The following is a 21,415-nucleotide window of genomic DNA, read 5'->3' on the forward strand; positions in this document are numbered from 1 at the left end:
TGGGATGAGACAGGTCTACTCTACTTGTCTTTCATTCTCCTCAGATCAGCAGCTTCCAGAGGTCTGGTCTTCCTGTGTGGGGAAAAGCAGAAGCACAAATGAACAAGCCCAACCCCACTGGTAGATGTAAAGCCTATGTCTGCTTCACACCCACTAACATTCCTTTGGCCAAAGCAAGTCACATGGCCAAACCTAACATCAGTGGAGCCAAACAATAAACCCTACTTTCCATGGTAGAACCACAAACTCACATGATAAGAGTGTGCGCTGAAGGGCAAGTGGGAAAAGTAATGTAATCTACCATTCAAATATTTTCTATTTTAAACTAAAGCTATAGTTTATAACCAGGTTTGGAACCTTAGAAGACCCCACAGAGAATCAGATAAGCTTCTGAATTTCCCCATTACTGGGTATATACTCAAAGGAAAAAAAGTTATTCTAGCAAAAAGATACATGCACGTGTATGTTCATCACAGCATCATTCACAATAGCAAAGACATGGAATCAACTTAGGTACCCATCAGTTGTGGATTGGATAAAAAAAATGTGGTACATATTGATATGGTTTGGCTCTGTGTCCCCATCCAAATCTCATATTGGATTGTAATCCCCAGTGTTGGAGGTAGGGCCTAGTGGGAGGTAATTTTGTCACAGGATACTCGGAGTGTCGCTTTGCCAGCCAGAAACCTCTGTGGCCAGTGTTGCCTTTGCCTGAGTTTTTACTCAGGGCCACTGGGCTTGTTCCACCCTCTTGGCCTGGCAGGCTGCACTCAGCTAGCACTACTGGCCCAAATCTCACGCCTGCCAAGGGCAAGCCAGGCATGGAGCAGCAAGGGGTGTGTGAGCGAGTGAGCAAGGGGTGTGTGAGCAAGCAAGTATGGAGTCTGGCAACTAAACACAGCCAGGCATGCAGGCTGCAGTGGGATAGGCAGCTCCAAGTGCCAGCACTGACACTGGCTCTCTGCGAAGCTGCAGCTGGACCAGGTGTACCACAAGCAGCTTCCACTGCTGGCACCAGGGAATGTGGTGGTGCCTGGAGGCTTGGAGACACCAGGAACTGCAGAGCCTCAAAAAGGTTGTCACAGTCCTGGCTCGGGGAGCTCCTAGATCTGGGCTCCCCAAAGGGCCACAGCTCTTCTCTCTTTCTCTCTTCTCTCCTTGTCACCCACAATGTGGCAAGCAAGGGGTGTGTTTCAGCCCTGTTTGTGTTACAGATCTTTAAGCCCTGCCATTCAGCAGGTCTCAACTTCTTGTCCTGTGTCCAGGAAGAATGAGGTGCACAGACAAGGATAGGATGAGCAACGTGAAAAGGAGTTTTACCGAGACACAAACAGCTCAAAGGAGACCCTCAGGCAGGTCATCCCGACAAATGTTCAGCTTGTAGCAGACAGGAGACCCTGCAGTGAGTAGCTCCTCTCCACAGGCAGGTCATCCCATCATCTCTTCAACTCTGGCTGAGTCTGGTCTTTTATGGGCTTCAGAGAAGAGGAAGTGTGTGCTGATTCGTTCATGGATGGCCATGGGCAGGCTCAGAAAAGGCATCATAAGTTCACATTCTGGTCCATCAGTCCAGCCCCCAGGCTTCAGGTTGTCTCTGGCTTGAAGGTGGGGCTTCACCCAGGACCCACCCCTTTCCACCCAGAAGTCTGTCTGCTTTCTGCTGTTGCTCAGGCTGTTTGTGTTGAGGGGCACCTGCAGGCCCATGTGGAGCCTCCCTCAGCACCCTCTCAGCCTCCCTCCCATGCTTGTCAGTGCCCAAAGTCTAGAGGGGGCTGGTGTGTCAGTGCTGCCCCAAGTGTGGGCACACCCAGCCAGGTTACAACAGCACCCAGACTCATCCTCAACTTTGCTCTGAGATCAGAGCAGGCGCCGGGAGTGGGGAGAGGCCAGGCAGCAGGAGCTAGCACTTCTGAGCCTGTGGGGGTAAGGGGGGCTTCCCAGACCCCCAAGAATGCAGAGATGCCCAGGTCTGCATCTGCAGCTCTGCCTGAGGTGCATAAGGCTCCTGCCCTGTCAACTCAGGAGGGGGCAGGGCTTCCACCTGTTCCTAGCTCCCACTGGCTCCATGGAGCATGCAGCCCCAGCCCTGCCTCCCCCACTGCAGCCAGCATCATGACAGTGGTCACTACAGATGGGCCACTGCTGCCATCAATTAGATCATGGGAACAGGTTTTAATGGTTTAGCACCATCCCCCTAGTGCTATCTTGTGATGGAGTTCTCATGAGATCTGATTGTTTAAAAGTGTGCAGCACCTCCCTGCCCGCCTCCTACTCTGGCCATGTAAGGTGGGCCTGCTTCCCCTTCATCTTTCACGATGATTGTGAGTTTCCTGAGGCCTCTTCATCCATGCTTCCTGTACAGCCTGTGGAACTGTGAGTCAATTGAATCTCTTTTCTTTACAAATTACCCAGTCTCAGGTATTTCTTTACTGCAGTGCAAGAATGGGCTAATACACATATACACCATGGAATACTATGCAGCCACAAAAAGAATGAAATCATACCCTTTGCAGCAACATGGATGCAGCTGGAGGCCGTTATCCTAAGTGAATTAATGTAGGAACAGAAAACCAAACACTACATGTTCTCACTCATAAATGGGAACTAAACATTGAGTGCTCGTGGACATAAAGATGGGAACAATAAACACTGGAGACTACTGGAAGGGGGAGAGATGGAAGGGGTAAGGGCTGAAAAACACCTATTGGGTAGGTACTATGCTCACTCTCTGGTGGTGGGACCATTCGTACCCCAAACCTCAGCATCAGGCAATATATTCATGTAAGAAACTTGCATGTTTAACTTATGAATCTGAAACAAAAGTTGAAATTATTACTATTTTTAAAAATTAAAAAAAAAAAGCTTCTGGCTGGGTGTGGTGGTTCACGCCTGTAATCCTAACACTGTGGGAGACCACAGCGGGTGGACCACCTGAGGTCTGGTGTTCGAGACCAGCCTGGCCAACATGGCGAAACCCTATCTCTACTAAAAATACAAAAATTAGCTGGGCATGGTGGCAGATGCCTATAATCCCAGCTACTCGGGAGGCTGAGGCAGGAGAATCGTTTGAACCCAGGGGAGCGGAGGTTGCAGTGAGCCGAGATTGCGCCACTTCACTCCAGCCTGTGCAAAAGAGCGAAACTCCATCTCAAAAAAAAAAAAAAAAAGCTTCTGGATTTCAATGTTGGCTCCTTCACTAGGTGGCTAGGTAACTTTGGCCAGATTATTTATGTTTCTCAGGCCTCAGTCCCTGAGTGTGTAAAATGAGAGAAAATAAGCCTGCTTTACATGACTGCTGGGATGACTAAATGAGACAGTATAGAGAGCTTAGCATAGGGTGTTGTGCATAGAAAATGGGCTCAATAAATAGTAGCTGTCAATAACAGCTATTCAACAGACATTTGTTGGAAACTTTCTACATTTGTTTGAAAATGCCAGGAATTTTTCTAGGCTCTGATGATATAAAGATAACTATTACAGTCCCCAAAACAGGTAATTGGTAACTAGGCGTCCATGGGCAGGAGGCACCCAACCAGCCCAGAGTGTCAGGAAAAGCCCCTAGTAGAGACGATACTAAGACAGAGTCTTAGAAAATGAATGTGAATTTTCCAGAAAGGTGGGGAATTTGCCAGACACTAGGAGAGGCAGGGAGGGCATTTCAGCCAGAGGAACAGCCAAAAAGAATCTGGTGTGCTCAGAGGAGACATTGCGTGGGTACATAGTGGAGAGGAAGATAAGCTGGAGGAGTGAGAGGGGCTAGGGGACAAGTTTAGTTATCATAATCATTTTTTGCTAAGGAGTTGGATTATATCCCAAAGGCCATTAGCCAACTAATACTGTTCAAATTGGAATCAGTCATTTAATTGCATCATCTCCAAACTACATTAATGCTACACAGTCTCATTTAAACTCCTGTGACACAGAGAGGTCTGGAGTCTGTTGGAAATGATATCTTCAGTCACAGCTGCTAAGAGAAAAACAGGAACCTTGGCTGCACTTTCAATCTCATGCAATTCAGCAAACGTTTAATGGAAGCTCTTTCTGTGTCCAGCACAAGTATTTCGCACTTGGGATAGAGGGTTGGAGTGGAGTGAAAAGTGTGAACAGATGCAACCTCTGCTCCTAGAAGTTCCAACATAAGGGTTGGGTTCCAGCAAAAGGCAAAGCATGTCTCATAAAAGTGCTATATCTGTGACATGTGCCCTGCCTTCACCCCTCAGCCTGTCCCTTCTCAGACCATGCCCTCTTTCAGGTGGTATTTCCTGGACAGTAAACAGGGCTCACCTCCACTGAGCAGGATAGGCTTTTCTGGGCGCTACTCAATGCTGGTCCTCCCTCTACTGCTTCATCCCCATGGTTTTCTTGAGGAAAGAAGACAGGGTCAGCAGGGGAGGGTGGAGCGTTGAGAGTGAAGGAAGGCTTGGACTCACTGTGCCTCACCTTTCCTGCAGGGGAACAATTAAACAGCTTGTGACTCCCAATTTTGTATCTCACGGGCATTGAAGAAAGGGATTTTAAAAAGCTGATTCTAGGCATTAATTAGTAATGAGTTTCTGCTACATTTTTTAAAGTTGTACTTGTCACACCATTCAGTGGTCATTATCCCTTTTTAATGAATCCACAAGGTTAGTTTTATGATTGGCAAGAAATTCAGAGTTTCAGGAGAGACTCTGTAAGTTAGAGAGCCCTTCAGGCCAAGGTCATTCTTTCTAACAAGTGTATAAGCAGCCCCCTTTCTAGGGTGCTCCAGCTTCATGGGGACCCCTTGTGGGGCAGCATCCTTCACCTGGATGCTACCCCTCCAGATGCTTCCAACCTTCAGGCCCCAGCCTGCTCTGCTTCCATCTGAGGTCACCCAGTCCTTTCATACCATGATAGACTCCAACGCTGAATGCCTGGACCTCTAAGCAAGTGCTCCTCTCAGTTCCTCTTATGAGCGTTGGGTTTCACCTCATCTTTCCCCAAGACATTAGAAGCCAAAGGTCAGAGACGCCTTTTCAGACCTTCCTGTTGCCCTAGCTCAGAGCCGTGGGTGGGATCCACCTTCACTTGATAAAGATGATTTTTGAGCCAACTCCCAGCAGGAGGGTTCTGTAGGCAGGCTCTGCCCTGTCATGGGTCAAGCAGGACCCAATTTTCTATTTCTATACATTTCTTGTTGCAGCTGTAACAACATACCACAAACGTGGTGGCTGAAAACCACCCAGAGATTGATTATCTCACCCTTCTGAAGGTTGGAAGGCTGACACAGGTCTCACTGGGCTAATACCAAGGTGTCAGTAGGTTGCATTTCTTCTGGAGGCTGTAAGGGAAAACCCTTCTTCTTGCCTTTTCTAGCTTCTAGAGGCTTCCTGCATGTAGTGGCCTCAGCCTCTTCCATCTTAAAGCTGGCAGTGGGTGGTCGAGGCTTTCTCATGTGGCCTCAGCCTCTTCCATCTTCAAGCTGGCAGTGGGTATTCGAGGCTTTCTCACAAGGCAGCACTCTGGTACCGATGCTTCTCCCTTCCTCTGCCACATTTAACAACCCTGTGATCACATTGAGACTGCCAAGATAATCCAGGACCACCTCGTTTTCTTCAGGTTAGCTCATTAACAATCTCATTCCATCTGCTCCCTTCATTCCTCCTTCCACGTAACGTAACATATTCACAGGCTCCTGGGACCAGCACAGGGATGCGTGTGCGGGCCATGATTATGCTTACCACAGTAATCGAGGCGAAGGAGATATGCAAAAACAAACAAACAAAAACCCATTTCCCCAGCTTGTTTAGTGGGACAGACCCAACCAGAGAGAGCCTCACTAGGCGGAATGCTCCCAAACAGGAAGGGAAAAGGATTTACTGTTATAGAAACATTTCATTTCCTCCACTTAACTTCTTTTATCCTCCCAGGATTTGAAGTTGCCAAAAAGGTGGGAGCCTTTCCTTTGTTTATGGCTGTGACTTTGACACGTTAATGACAGGGGACTTTGCTAGCCTTGAAAGAGTGGGGAGGACTGAAGAGACAGCTTGCCTTAGTTCCGTCTGCCACGGGCCTATCAGAGCCATCATTTCACCTCGCTTTGCGGAGGTTTTCTTCATGTATTCCATGAGGATGAGGCCATCTGCTTCCCTGTCTTAATTAGTTGCACACTTGTGCTTCTGCTGCTATTGCACTATGTTATTATGTTCGGGTTTTTAAAAGTATGATGTGCGCCTCCCTTACTTGAATCAAGACTCCCTCAGAGAATGGTGCATGTTTTCAGTGCCTGAGAGAGGGCGTCTGATGGTGAGGGAACATCTGGGGGATGTTCTGAAACCTTGAGCAGCAGTCAGACTGCACTCTTACTCTTACCTCCTGGAAAGACGCAGTCACAGTCAACAGGGAAACATCTTGCCATCAATTATGAAAGCCTCGTGCAAGCTGCTTGGCTTTGAAATTCAGGAGACTATGGAAGGCCTGTTGGTTGTCCAGAGCAGGAGATACGGACCAGAAGGGAAAAATGGGATCCTGAGTGTGAGTCATTCTCACCATTTTGTCCTCAAAGAGAAAAAAGTGCTGGTGGTGGGTGCCAAGTAGAGGAATAAACAGGTTCTAACATTAAGGGCAGGAGAAGAGAGGGGTTGAGGATGTAGCAGCATGGGAAAATAGTTGGTAAGAGAATAGTTGATGGGAGAATGAACAGGTTTAAAAGTTAGATTAAAAAAAAGAGCAGCAACTCCTTTTGCCCGCCTTGTCTGGTGTTGCATGGTCTCGTCAAGATTTTTTCATCATGGTCCTGTCAACAAATTAACTGATAGGAAAAAAAAAATGAAAAAGCTATCCTTTTAGAGAATGTGCTCACAGAAAGCAACTGTTCCCCCAAGGACTTGCCCCAGTTCCATCTCTGCTTCTGGAGGGAGACAGGGAGGCACAGCATGTGGTCTGGTGGTCTCCAAGAGGGACGTTCTCTGGCAGTGTGGGAGCCACACTTCAGGCAGCACCTGGTCTGTACATGTCTTGGTGGGAGAGCTGATGTAGGGACTGACCCTAGTTCCCTCCTGGATCCTGCTGCCCTGCCACTTTTTGGTGAAAAGGCAAGGGAGACCCAAACTGAGTAGTCAGAGCTCATCTGTATCAATAGACCTTAGAACAAGAGCTGCTAGGAGTGGTCATGGCTTCTATGAGTGAGTCATTTTATTTTTGAATAGATAACATAGTCACATAGTGGAAAATTGCAAAGGAATGAAAGAGTACACAGTGAAAAGGTTTCCTTCCACCCTTGACTCCAGACACCTAATTCCTTCAATGGAACCAACTAATGTAATTAATTTCTTGCACACCCTGCCAGAAGTATTTAATGCATATATAAGCAAACATACGTAAGTATCCTCTCCCCTTCTTTTAAAATTTAATTGTATTATTTTAAATGGACTTTATTCTTAAGTCACTTTTAGATGCGTGGCAAAATTGAGCAGAAGGCACAGAGACTTCCCATATACTCTCTGCCCCATACACCGACAGCCTCCCCGCTTATCAACATCCCTCACCAGAGTGGTACGTGCTGTTACAGTCAATGAACCTACATTGATGCAACATTACCACCCAAAATCCATAGTTTATATTAGGGACACTCTTACTGTTGTACACTGTAGAGATTTGGGAAAATATATAATGACATGTATCCAGCATTGCATAGTATCACTGCTCTAAAAGTCCCTGTACTGTGCCTATTCATCCCTCCGTACCCCAACCCCTGGCAATCACTGCTCTTTCTACGGTCCCTATGGTTTCGCCTTTTCACAGATGTCACATAGCTGGACTTCTACGGTATGTAGCCTTTTCAGATTGGTGTCTTTCATTTAGTAATATGCATTTTAAGTTTTCTCTGTGTCTTTTTCTGACTTGACAGCTCATTTCTTTTCAGTGCTGAATAATACTCCATTGTCTGGATGTACCAGAGTTTATCCATTCACTTACTGAAGGGTATCATGGTTGCATCTAAGTTTTGGCAATTATGAATAAAGCTGCCATCAGTATCCACGTGCAGGTTTTTGTGTAGACATAGGTTTTCAACTCGTTTGGGTCAATATCAAGGAGTGTGATTGCTGAATCACGTTGTCTCCCTCACCCCCTTTTATCCATATACAATGTTCTGCATCTTGCTTTTTTGTTATATTTTAGAGATCATTCCATATTATCTCCAATGAACTCTTTATGTCAGTAAAAAAAATTGCATGGGAAGGATTATGCATCTAAGCTTATGACAACAAGAACACTTTTTTCTTTGATAGCCATTTTATGAGACACGGTCATGAAAGATGAAAAAACCCCTGTTGAGGAAAACCTATGGTATAAATAGTTCATCAAATTTAAATGGGGGAGTTGGGAAGGGAAACATTCTGGAAGCAAGAACATCATCATGTGGCACAGGGGACAAGCACACTGTGTGACGAAAGGAACACAGGATCTAGAGTCAGAAGCTGGTTCGAACTCTGGCTCCTTCTCTTGCTATGCAACCTTAGACAAGTCACTCTTGGACCTGGATCCTCCGTTTTCTCACCTATAAAACAGCACCAATAAAAATGCCTATTTCACTAGCTTTTGGAAGAATCCAATGAGATACTGCACGAGACAGAAGTCTTTGGAAAACATTAAGAGCTAGATGGATATATTCACTCTCTCGGCAATATTGCAGTGTGCCGGCTGTGAACCACAGAGTTCCAGGCCCTGGATGCTGGGTGGAAAGCTGACGCGACCCCATGCCCTGTGGAGCTTATATTCTCAGGGTGTGGACAGGATAAATAAATAAGCAAAGAAGAGAGTTTGAAAGGCAGTGCTAAGAAAGAAATAACACACAGAGAGGTGAGTAAGTGGTCACATGGGTGCCCAAGTGAGATAGGGAGGTCAGAAGTGTGGCCTGCTCAAGGGGTTCCCATAGAGCTGGTCGCCACCCAAGGCAATGAAGGGTGTCGAGGCCAGATATAAATTATCTGTGCCCAATAGTGCCACGGCATGGCAGCCTTGAGAGGAAAGTTGGCAGACAGCTGGGTTGTTTTCTCCTTTTTCCAACTGAAGCTCCTCCCCCCAACCTTTTTCTCTTCCCTGAGGCTTGTCTGGGGCTGGTGGCACCAAGCAATGCAGTGGAGGCTGTGGCTGGTGTAACACGACTCCCACCCATGCACAGATCCAGAACAGGAGCCCAAAGGAGGTCAGAGGTAGCAGGGAGCCCAGTCAGTTACCTGCCTTCCTTCCACACTGCCTCCGCAGCTGGGCCAAGCTGTTTAGATTGTAGAGTGATTTTTTATTTTCTGCTAACACCACAAAGCAGCACATTTGTGCATGTTTATGTGTGAAATGGTATGCATTTAAAATGAAACAAATTTTATATAAATGTACAAACTTACAGAACTGTATTTCTAAGCTTTCGCTGTACTTCTAAGTGCAGTGAGAGCAAAACAGCTTCTCAGATTCACCCTTCGTTCAAAAGAAAGCCTGAAGCCACGCAGGGGAGGCAAGAATGGGCCTGGGATGTCTCAAGCTGCAGGAAGAGAAACCAAGAGGGACTCATCTGAGCTCCTATCGCAAATGCCCCAGAGGTAACTGAAAGGCTCCCAGCCTAAATCCAAGTTTATCCCAGGCCACCTTGTGAATAATAGAGGTAATAGTCATCCTCCACTAAAGAAACACTATGTGCAGAGTACACAGGTTAAGTATGTTCTATGCATCTCTAATTCTCACAACACATCCAGGTTGGTGCTCCATAGGTGGGTCTCAGGGACTGGTAGGCAAGGGGTAGAAACCAAAAGGAAAACCTGTACCATCCTCTGAGAAAGGCTTGATTTAAATAAAGTTTTATGACCCAACTAAGGACACAAGCTAGTCAGCAGCCCGGCTGGGATCCCAACACAGGTGTACCTGGTTCTAGATACAGCATCTCTCAACCCATAGCAGTGCATTTGGGCCACCATTTCCACCCACAAGTCACCAGAATCCTCAGGTTGCTGGTCTTAGGGACCCCTGAGAGGCTGCTCGGGGATCCCACTAAAGACCACCAGGCAGACTCAGTTTCCTAAGCAGAGTCTGTAACCTAACAATGATGGTGAGAAGTTCCTAGGTAACCTCTGACTGTGCTTTGCAGCATGCAGGGAGGCCTGGCACCATGTCTATTGTTCCTGCCTTCTGTCTACCTTCCACTGATCAGTTTTAGCAAGATTGGAGACCAGAATAGAAATCTATTCTGATTTGTTCTTTCTCACTAAACTTCTATCAAAAATTACCTATTCCAGGCCAGGTGCGATAGCTCACACCTGTAATCCCAGCACTTTGGGAGGCCGAGGCCAGTGGATCACCTGAGGTCAGGAGTTCGAGACCAACCTCACCAACATGGCAAAACCCCATCTCTACTCAAAAATACAAAAATTAGCTGGGCATGGAGGCACATGCCTGTAATCCCTGCTACTTGAGAGGCTGAGACAGGAGAATCGCTTGAACTCAGGAGGCGGAGGTTGCAGTAAGCCAAGATCTCGCCACTGCACTCCAGCACTGTAGTCTGGGCAACAGAGCAAGACACCGTCTCAACAATAACAATAACAAAAATTACCTATCCCAAAGATAGGTTAGTGGTTGCCTAGGGCTGAGGGAATGGGGAAGAAGGAGGAGTGACCACTGATGGGTACAAGGTTTCTTTTGGGTTGCTGAAAATATTTTGGAATTAGATAGTAGTGATTGTTGTACAGCACTGCGGATATATTAAAAACCACTGAAATGTACACCTTATATTGGTGAGTCATGTGGTGTGTCAGTTACACCTCAAAAAAGCTGTTAAGAGAACATTACTTGTTTCATTTCCCATATTTTCATGGCTATTAAGTGATTAGATGTGGTGGGTTTTAAATATGTCTATAAATACTTTGGTTCTTTTCCACTGAAGAGACGGAACTTAGTAACACTCCCCTTGAGTACGGTCTGGACTTAGTAAATTTTATCCTAACAATCGCATGTGCCAGGCTAGGCGTGGTGGCTTATGCCTGTAATCCCAACACTTTGGGTGGCCAAGGCAGAAGGACCACTTGAGCCCAGGAGTTCAAGACCAGCCTGGCCAACATAGGAAGACCCTGTATATACAAAAACCACAAAAATTAGCTGTATCGTCTTAGCTACTGAGGAGGCTGAGGTAGGAGGATCACTAGTGCCCAGGATATCAAGGCTGCTGTGAGCTATAATTACGCCACTGCACCCCGTCATGGGTGATAGTCCAAATAATAATAATAATAGCATTTTCTGGCCGGGCGTGGTGGCTCACGCCTGTAATCCCAGCACTTTGGGAGGCCGAAGCGGGCAGATCATGAGGTCAGGAGATCGAGACCATCCTTGCTAACACGATGAAACTCCGTCTCTACTAAAAATACAAAAAATTAACCGGGGTGAGGTGGCAGTTGCCTGTAGTCCCAGGAAGCTGAGGCAGGAGAATGGCGTGAACCCGGGAGGCGGAGCTTGCAGTGAGCGGAGATCATGCCACTGCACTCCAGCCTGGGCGACAGAGTGAGAGTCTGTCTCAAAAAAATAAATAAATAAAAATAATAATAATAATAATAATAGCATTTGCTAGTAGTGAGAAAGTATAACTCCCAATAGCAGGCATTACAGCTTTCCCCTTGCTTCTCTTCCTTGGATCACTCATCCTTGAAGGAACCCAGCAGCCATGTTGTGAGGACACTCAGACAGCCCCGTGGAGAGCACATGTGGTGAGGAACTGAGGCCTCCTACCAAAAGCCACCTGAATGACCCATCTTAGAAGCAGATCCTCCAACCACAGTCAAGCCTACATGTGACCGCGCCTCGGCCAGGATCTTCACTGCATCTTCATGAGAGACCCTCAGCTAGAACTACCAGCTAATTTGCTCCCAAATTCCTAAGCTGCAGAAACTGTAAGATGATACATGTTTATTATCTTAAGCCACTAAATTTTGGGTTAATCTGTTAGGCAGCATTAGTTAACAAAAGATACAGTAAAATACATGATTAGATAACAATCTGTTAGATTGTATTGGTAACAATGAGCTAATCTGTGGTAAAGTTTGGACAAACACTGGTGGGTGATGCTTTATCCTTCCAAAATAATGCCTCTCTATTTTAACAGAGTAACCTACCTAGAGCTGCAGTGCCCCAATTCGAAAGCACTGTGACAATGGTGAATATTTCCAACTTGTTGGTAGGCATGTAGGGAGGTTATTTTTGATCTAGGGCTGGGGAGTTTCTGTGACTTTCTAATTACGCCATGCAGCCAGTTGCCTGTTCTTCCTACGAATGTGTCTGCACTGATTCCTCAGGTGGTCTAGAGAGAAAATTCCTGTCAGAGGCAACACGGGCAGGGACTCGATAATGTTACCAGCCTCCAAGTGGCAGGAAAACGCTCCTTTCTCTCTAGGGTTCCCATTCCCCTTTCTTTTCATGGCACCACCTCCTTTGACTATCTGGTCTCCCACAAGCAAAGGTCAGCCACTCTGTCCTTTACATCCTTCACTCACGGGTCTTTCCATTCTGGGTAAGTTATGCCTTTGCTGCCTGCTGACTTTTTCTCTTTTTGTCATGTCTTCTGTCTTCTTTGACATTTGTTGCTGCTACAGCCCTTTGGAAAGCCTGGAATTCTACTAAGAATGTACTGAAAACTGGGGATTGGCATGTAAGAGTGCTAGAGTTTTCACAGCAGGGACTTCGGAGTGTCTTTATGCTTGTGTGAAACAAGTAAAGAAGTGCACACACACAACACACCACCCACAAAACAACAAAAAGGTGAGTGTAATGGCTACCCAGAGTCTGCCTCCCCAGCCACAAGCCTGGGCGAGACGTCAGGCTTTGACTCTACACCTTCCTCCACACAGAGGTGACTCCACCCACCCAGACTGAGGGCTGTTAATAGGTAACCAACACCAAAATCATTTACAAAAGATTAATAGTAATCTCTCAAGCACACAATATCTCCTTTGCTATAATCATTACCTTTGAGTATTTCATTTCTCCATCTGCTTTGAGAATGTTTGAGAATTTTCTTTGTCTTTCACTATCAATGTAAACAATCGCTTGGGATCCCCAGGTACTTACTCCAAGTTTTGCATTTTGTGGTTTCACTGCTGTCTCTCTTTTAGAGACCATGAGCTACTAGTGGCCCAGGAATTCCCAAACTGGGCTGGGGTGCCTCAGAGCACTGTAGGGAACTCACAATGGCAGTGGGGATATTTTAATATTTTTGAGGGAAATGCAGCAATACTTGACATTGACAGATACCTCATGAACTGAGGTAGTTCAGAGTTCAGCATTAGACCCAACTATATTCTTTACAATAACATCCTCTCTTTTCAAAGCTGAATTTTTGGTGGTTATTGTGGTAAAAAGGAAGTGTCACCCCAAATTCAACATGGAGCAGAAATGAGGGTGGCAGTATCCAATCTAATTCCAAAGTTTGAGAAACTGTGCAGTGTGCAACAGGTACACATATCCTCTTGGTAAGTAATGGTGAGCATTTAAGAATGGAATAATAATATTAGTTTTTGGCTGGGCGTGGTGGCTCATGCCTGTAATCCCAGCACTTTGGGAGGCCGAGGCAGGTGGATCACCTGAGGTCAGGAGTTCAAGACCAGGCTGGCCAACATGGTGAAACCCTGTCTCTACTAAAAATACAAAAAAACAAAAAAAAATAGCTGGGCATTGTGGCACACATCTGTAATCCCAACTACTTGGGAGGCTGAGATAGGAGAATTGCTTGAACACGGGAGGTGGAGGTTGCATTGAGCTGAGATCACCCCAGTGTACTCCAGCCTGGGAGACAAGCGAGACTCTGTCTCAAATAATAATAATAATAATAATATTATTAGTTTTTGTTTCAATTTATATACTTTGTTTTAAAAAGGCTAGAATTATTAGGACATAAATATCCCTTAAGTGGTTTAGACTCAACTACTCAATAAATGGAAGTGCTAGGTATTTCTTTTGGCCTCAGGACACTATTAAAAAAATGTCTGCTGCACTAAGAGAGCAGTGAACTGAGGAAGTTTGGGGACCTCTGTTGTGGCCTCTTGTGACCTGTCCCCATCCCATCCGTCTCTAGCGCTCCCCTGCTCCCCCATTCTATGCCTTTCCATGGGGCACTGGGTGCTATTCACCAGGTTTGCCGTGCCTCCTCAGCCCTAGGACTTCACATGCGCTCTTGACTCCATTGGGAATGGTCTTCTTTCTCCTCCATGTACACTGAATCGCTTGTAATGCCTGTAACTGCACCCATCACCTTGAATTGTATTGACGTGGTTGTAGATTTGTTTTCTCACTAGACTGTGAGCTTCTTGAGAATAAGAAACAGATCCAATTTACCTCAGTGTACATACCCAGAATTGCAGAAAAAGCACTATGTGTGTTACTAGAAGCTGTCTAGAATTCTGCTGGTTATGTACTGCCTCTTACCTTCTCTCCCACAGACACTCCTATTCTCTCCAACCGCCATTGCATCAGTGGTACTGACAGTACAGAGACCAACCATGGAGCATGTGGTCTTCCTTCCTCCTGAAATTATTCCTTTGACAGGAAGTTGCCTATGGACTGGGACCTGGAGATTTTGCTTGGGATGCTCTGGCCTCACTTCAGGAAGAGTTCTAGAGCAGGATGCCAGGCCAGACACTTCTGGTTTCAACAAAGAGAGACTCCTAAAGGAAGCAAGGAAGATTGTTGTGTTCTCTTGTGTTTTGGTTGGTTGGTTGGAAACCCAACGTTATGCTTCTTCAGGAGCAAGCATATGCCAGAAACAGCATCCATACCAGGATCCCTCAGTAACTGGGCTTCACAGAGCCTGGGACTCTGGTCAGGAGTTCAGAGCTTGCTCTGAATCCAAGGCAATACTGCTGTCCAGGTCACAGTGAACTTCACCCCAAGGCTCCATAGTCAGTGTGAGAAGTTTTTCCCTCCTCTCTCTAAGGTGCTCCCATTACCAGTTTACCACATTCTCACCTTAGCCCTAGTTCAAAGTCCAAACAGAAGGAATCCGATTGGCCCAGGTGATCAGTGAAGTCTGTTAGCACAGACTAAGAGATTTCCACCTGGCTTCCACCTGGCTGTGTTTAAGTCAGGTGTCTGCTTCTCATCCAATGAGCCGAGGTTCAGAAAAGAGGCTCAGAGGCACCAGAGTGATGACTCACTGGAAGAAAGTCCTCATCGGGAATGGGAGTGCAGCAAATACACTGAGGACTTTCCTCTCTGGTCCCCCACGCTCTTTACTGCTGTGTAGTATTAACTAGCTGTTTTCTCAACAACAGTGCTTGTTCTATTACAGGATCCTTATTTGTCATCCTGAAATTGTCAGTTACAGTTTACGCTCTGATAATGTTCAGACATCCGGTTATAGAGCTATCAGTATCAAGCTCATTATTTAATGTATTAACAACAAAATGACACTCTCTGTTTCCTTGAGCAAGTCTCTTTCTCTCTTGGGAGCTTAGTTGAATTGCCTATGAATGTGAGCACAAAAATGCTTTATTTGCCCAAAGAGAGGGGAGGGACTAGTTCACCTCTTAAGGTACTGTCTCATACCCAGAATCTAGAATTCTGTAGTGATTTATGAACTTAGAGTTTCCAGACCACTGAATCAGGATCTATGTGCAAGATAAATTGATCAATGAGGTAGAAAAAGAGAGCTTCTTAATTTGAACAATGAAACCCATTAAATAAAGGAAAACTGTTTTAATTGGTATGTCCAAATAATTGAGGACTTTGTCCTTGGCCTACATCGGTAGCTATTTTGCATGGGTGTAGGCCAGGCCTGAATCTCCAGTGAAACCCTCCCTGAATCCAGGCTCATTCCCAGGGCTGACTTTCAACCTCAAAGATGGATTTTTCCCTATGTCTCCCATGAATCTGTGGTGTCAACCACACCATGGCCTCTGCCACTGAGTTATTTGATGTCTTGAACCATTTATTCACAAATTTCACTTTCATCTGAACTGCTTCTCTCTCCTAGACCTTCTTTCTTTTGCAGCATTTAAGCCCTGTTCCAACTGGCTCTTTTGCCTGAACTTATATACATATTCAACCCTCATCCAAAAAATAAACCCCCTTACTTGGACCCTGCATGATCTCCTAGCTTTGACTCCAGTCTTTATACCCATGCTTAAGGAAGAAGTGGTCTGTACTCAGAGTTCCCATTTCCTCCACCTCCCACCTCCAACCTGAGACAAGGGGGCTTCTGCCCCTGCACACTCCTGACCCTGCCTTTACCAGTGTTACCAGGATTCTCCTAATATCCACCTAGAATGTCTCCATCTTCAGGCCTGACATGTCTGGCCCTGTCCTTAGCATCTGACCTCAAGGATTCCTCCCTCCTCCCTGGAACCTGTGAGCATTAAAATCACCAGTGATTTTGTGAACTTTAGTGAGCATCAGAATCACCTGGAAGGGCTTATTCAGACAAAGCGTGCCAGGCTCCACCTTGGAGTTTCTGACTGAGAGGTCTGGTTTGGGATGCTGGAGTGTGCATTGCTAATGAGTTCCCTGGCGATGCCCATGCTGCTGGTCTGCAGACGACACACTCACAAACATTGCTGGGGGTGATTTTGCACCACTTCCCTTTGAACATTTGGCAATGTCTTGAGACCTTCTTGGTTGTCACAGCTGGAGGGAGAGGCAAGGGAGGGGGGAGATGCTACTGAAATCTGATAAGTAGGAAGCAGGCGACAGCCCTATCCCCCCCAGCCAACAAAGAATTATCTGACCCAAAATACCAATGGTGCTGAGGTTGAGAAACCCTGCCTCAAAGATTTTTTCCTTGGCTGGCTAGTCTCTGGTATCTTCTCCTTGTCCATCTGTCATCCCCATGGCCTTACAGTCCCACCTGTCCTCACTTGTTTATTTCCACTGTCCCTTCTTGGTTCCGACTTCATAACCTTCCATATGGATTACTTGCTACAATAGCTTCTTTTTATTTACTTACTTTTTAGTGCTTATGTTTCATTATTTTTTCCTTCTTTTTTTTTTTTTTTGAGACAGGGTCTCTGTCTGTCACCCATGCCAGAGTGCAGAGGCACTGTAATAGCTCACTATAAACTTGCACTCCTGGGCTCAAGTGATCCTCCCACCTCAGCCTCCCAAATGGCTGGTACTACAGGTGCATGCCACCACATCTGGCTAATTTATTCATTTATTACTTTTTTCTGTAGAGATGGGGTCTCACTGTGTTGTCCAGGCTTGTTTTGAACTCTTTGTATCAAGGGATCCTCCTGCCTCGGCCTCCCAAAGTGCTAGGATTATAGCTTGAGCCACCATGCCTGGCCTACAATAGCTTCTTAAATGAACTTTTGGATGACAAGGTCATCCCTCCTAAGTCAACATAAACTCTCTGAGCATGTGGCTTCCCTAGTTAAAAGCCATCAATGCTTCTCCTCCTCACTCAGTGCCTGCATGAGATCCTGGACCCTTGGGACTCACAAGCCTCTGTGAGCTGCCTCTTGCTGGCCTCACCTATCTGGCCTGCCCCAATGTCCTCCCCACATAGCACACTTCTGCCTTCCGAAGCCTCTTATAACTGCTGCTCTCTGTCTCCAGATAACATATTGTGTTCTCCTCCACCTAGAAAGCCCTTTCTTCATCTCTGCCGGGTGAATTCTTTTCCCAACCTTTAAGACTCAACTCAAGTGCCACCTCTTCCAAAGAGCCTCCCCTGACCCTCCTCGTCTGCTAACTTAACTGCTCCAACTGTGGGTCTCACAGAGTCCCGTGCTGATATCTGTGTTCATCTATCCTAACACTTATCACCCTGGCGGTGCAAGAGAGCCCAGCGCTAAACACACAGACTCTGAGATGAAATTTCAGCATTTGAATCCCAGCTCTGATGTTTACTAGCTGTGTGACCTTGGATAATGCACTTAATGATCTGTGTCTCAGTTTCTTTATCTGTAAAATGGGGTTGATGAGTGCCTACCTTATTAGATTGTGAAGACCGAATGAGTTAATATACACAAAAAGCACTTAGAACAGGGCTTGGCAATTAATAAGCAGTTTAATAGAGTTGGTCATTGTTATTATTATTACTGACTTGTCTGTTTACCTCACTGGGTTGTAAGCTCTGTGAAGATAGCAGTATCTTTTTGATTTCTGTATCTGCTTGTCCATAGTAAGCATTTAATAAATATAAGTTAGACTTGTAAATCTCCTTCCCTTCTTTTCTTGTCTTGCTGTCTGCCTGACACCATTTATTCATTAAACAAGTGTTTACTGAGTACTTTATATATGAGTCATTATTGTCCACACCCTTGGTTTCTAGGAGCACAATACAGTGAATGGGGCACTGAATTAAGACTTGAAAAAAACGGGCCAGCCACGGTGGCTCATACCTGTAATCCTAGCACTTCGGGAGGCCAAGGCAGGCGGATCACCTGAGGTCAGGAGTTTGAGACCAGCCTGGCCAACATAGTGAAAACCCAGCTCTACCAAAAACACAAAAAAGTAGCCGGGCATGGTGGTGCACACAGGTAGTCCCAGCTACTTGGGAGGCTGAGGCATGAGAATCACCTGAACCTAGGAGGCGGAGGTTGCAGTCAACCGAGATCACACCACTGCACTCCAGCCTGGGTGACAGAGCAAGCCTCTGTCTCAAAAAAAAAAAAAAAAGAGTGAAAAAAACTTGAGTTCTGGCCACCCCTTAGAGGCCTTACACATTAGATAAGGATAATAGTGTCTTTCACCCTCCTCTGTCTCCATAATGTTGTGAAGCTATCATGAGATAATGAATTTATAGAAAGTATGGGACAATCATCAAATGTAAAAATATTTATTTTCCGAACCCACCTTATTTCTTTTTAATGACTCTGGAACAAAGGCATTGGTCTGACCTATGATTATTTGCATACTGCTCTTCACAGATGAGTTGGAGAAAATGTTAAGTGAGAAACAAATGTGCTGAGGCTGTGAGAAGTGAGAAAGCTAAGGGAACAGCTTCATTGTACAGAATCATGCAGTCAGCAACCAGCAGTTTCCAAGGTGTGTTTCAAACAACACTTATTCCAGGTGATGGTAACAAGTACTGGGATGGGGAAGGGAGTTACCTATAGTTGAATAAATTTGGGAAATACTGGGTTAAACAAATCTAAACCAATGTCTTTGTGGTAGGACTTCTCAGAGTCTTTAATAAGCTAATGTACACCATGAATCTCCAAGAGGAGGACCTCAGATGTAGGCAGGGTGCAGAATTTTCTAAAGTTATTGACTTTAGAATCTTTTTCCATTAAACGTCTTGAGAAACAAGTGTTCCATAGTACACAGTTTAGACATGCACAATAGAAAACACTGTTTTGGGCCATCTTTCTTACCTACAGACATTGAAAGTGAGATCCAGATAAATTAAACGACTTCCTCCAAATGACATAGTTGATAGAAGTCTGATTATTAGTCTAGGGCTTTTTCCAAACAACCACACTAATTCCATTCTTTTCCATACTCTCAGAAAACAGAGGCCTGAGGCTTCTGACTTAGTTTCCAAGTGGTTTTCAACTATGAATACCAGAATCTCAAGAAAACTCAAAGTAAAATTGTGAAGAAAATAGATAAAAGTAGATTTCATTGTCTTTCCATTTAGATATTGAATGATCTCCTCCCTCCTCTGAAATTCTCAGTTCAAACTATACTTCAAGTCCCCTGCTTTCAATAGCTAGTATATGAGAAGAGCTTAAACAATGCTTGTTGAGCATTGATTTTGCCATATTTCTCCTGTCAGCAGGGAATCACCTCTCTCCCCCACATTCCCATCCCACATTATCTGCACTATTCGATGGTAATTTTCATAATCTTTCTTATAACTATTTATACACATTCTCTTTCCAGCACTAAATTATAAAATAATAGAAGAAAGGGTCTATGTCCTATTCAGTCTCATAAGTTGATTTTCAAAACTATGTCCCAGGAAAAGAGCTACAATAATCATTTAAACTTTACTGTAAATTAATGAATCATTTCTCATGCTCTATTAGCCTGGACAAATTAGGTTTATGCTGCAGTAACAAACAGCCCCCAAATTTCTGTGATTTAACCCAATAAAAGTTTCTCATACATGTTACATATCTCACAATGAGTCAGCAGAGGGCTCTGCTCCACACAGTCACTCAGGACCCAGGCTCATCACGGAGGCTTGACCAATGGCCTCCTCAGTTGCTGCGGCTAGAGATCTCACACTGGATGTATCATGCCTTGGCCCAGAAGCAACACAAGTCACTTCTGCTCACAGCCCATTGGTTAGAACTAGTTATGTGGTCCTTCCCAAATGTAGTGGGGCAGAGAAGTCTAATTAGCTCATGTGACCAGAAGGAAAGGAAAATTGGATGTGGGTGAACCACAGAAGTCTCTACCATGCAATGGGTTTGTAAAAATTAAGCTTTCTTTTTAATAGTGGTATGATAGGCATTGAGAACTTAACAGATGCTTGAAATAACTTTTTATTGATGAATGGGTTGAAAGTTAAAGATATTTAAAGTAACAGAAAGTGTTAAATGAATAGAGCACAATATCAGAATTCTAAACCAATCTTGTCCCTAATCTACGACACTGGCAAATTTGATCACCATGCTAGAACTTAGTTCTCTCACCTGTAAAAATTAGAGATTGATTATATAATTTCTAAGGTACCTTCTAATCCAAATATTCTAACATTCTATGGTGGGGTAGGGGCCATTCATCCCAAGAATTACTCTCTCTTTCTCCATAAGAGAGGTCCTGTTAACAAAGGACCCACCATACTCAGCAGAATTATGTTTGTAACACAAGCTGTGTTGTTGTCCGTATAAATGAAGAGGCCACAGAGGAGAGAATAGCTTAGACAGAAAGGATCCAGCAATAGCCTTTCATTTCAAGCCAGAGTCAAGAAGCAGCCTTAAGCAGACTGGAGATGTCCACTTTTGTTTTGGAAAATACCAAAGTTGTCTCTTCGATCAAAGAAGATTTTAAAAGAAGCAAAAAAATTCTTTCATGTTCTCTGAGCTGCTTTTGGGCCTGAGCCCAGGAAACACTGTTGTAACTGAGATGCAGGGACGTTTGGTAGTGTTATGTTCTTATTTGGCCCAGTACAACTCTTTATTTATTAAAGCCTTGGGGCTGTTCAGGCCAGGGTTCAGTGTATTAGTTTATGTAGTTTGACTCCCTAGACAGAAGACAAATTTGAAAACCCCCTGCTTTAGGGTGACCCAGTTTGAGCTGAGATATTAACTCTGAAGCTTTTTCTTTCTCTTTTCTTATTATGCTGTAAAAGGTATTTGGGGCCATGCTAGCAAAAGGTCAAGATTCAACACCTCACTTCTCCCCTTACCAATGCCTCTCTCCTCCTTCACTATCCCTACATGAATTGTATTCCTTTTTTGTTTATTTGTTTTTCTGAGATGGAGTCTCACTCTGTTGCCCAGGCTGGAGTGCAATGGTGTGATCTCGGCTCACT

Source organism: Pongo pygmaeus, chromosome 11, assembly GCF_028885625.2.
Source record: "Pongo pygmaeus isolate AG05252 chromosome 11, NHGRI_mPonPyg2-v2.0_pri, whole genome shotgun sequence".
Classification (NCBI taxonomy): Eukaryota; Metazoa; Chordata; class Mammalia; order Primates; family Hominidae; genus Pongo; species Pongo pygmaeus.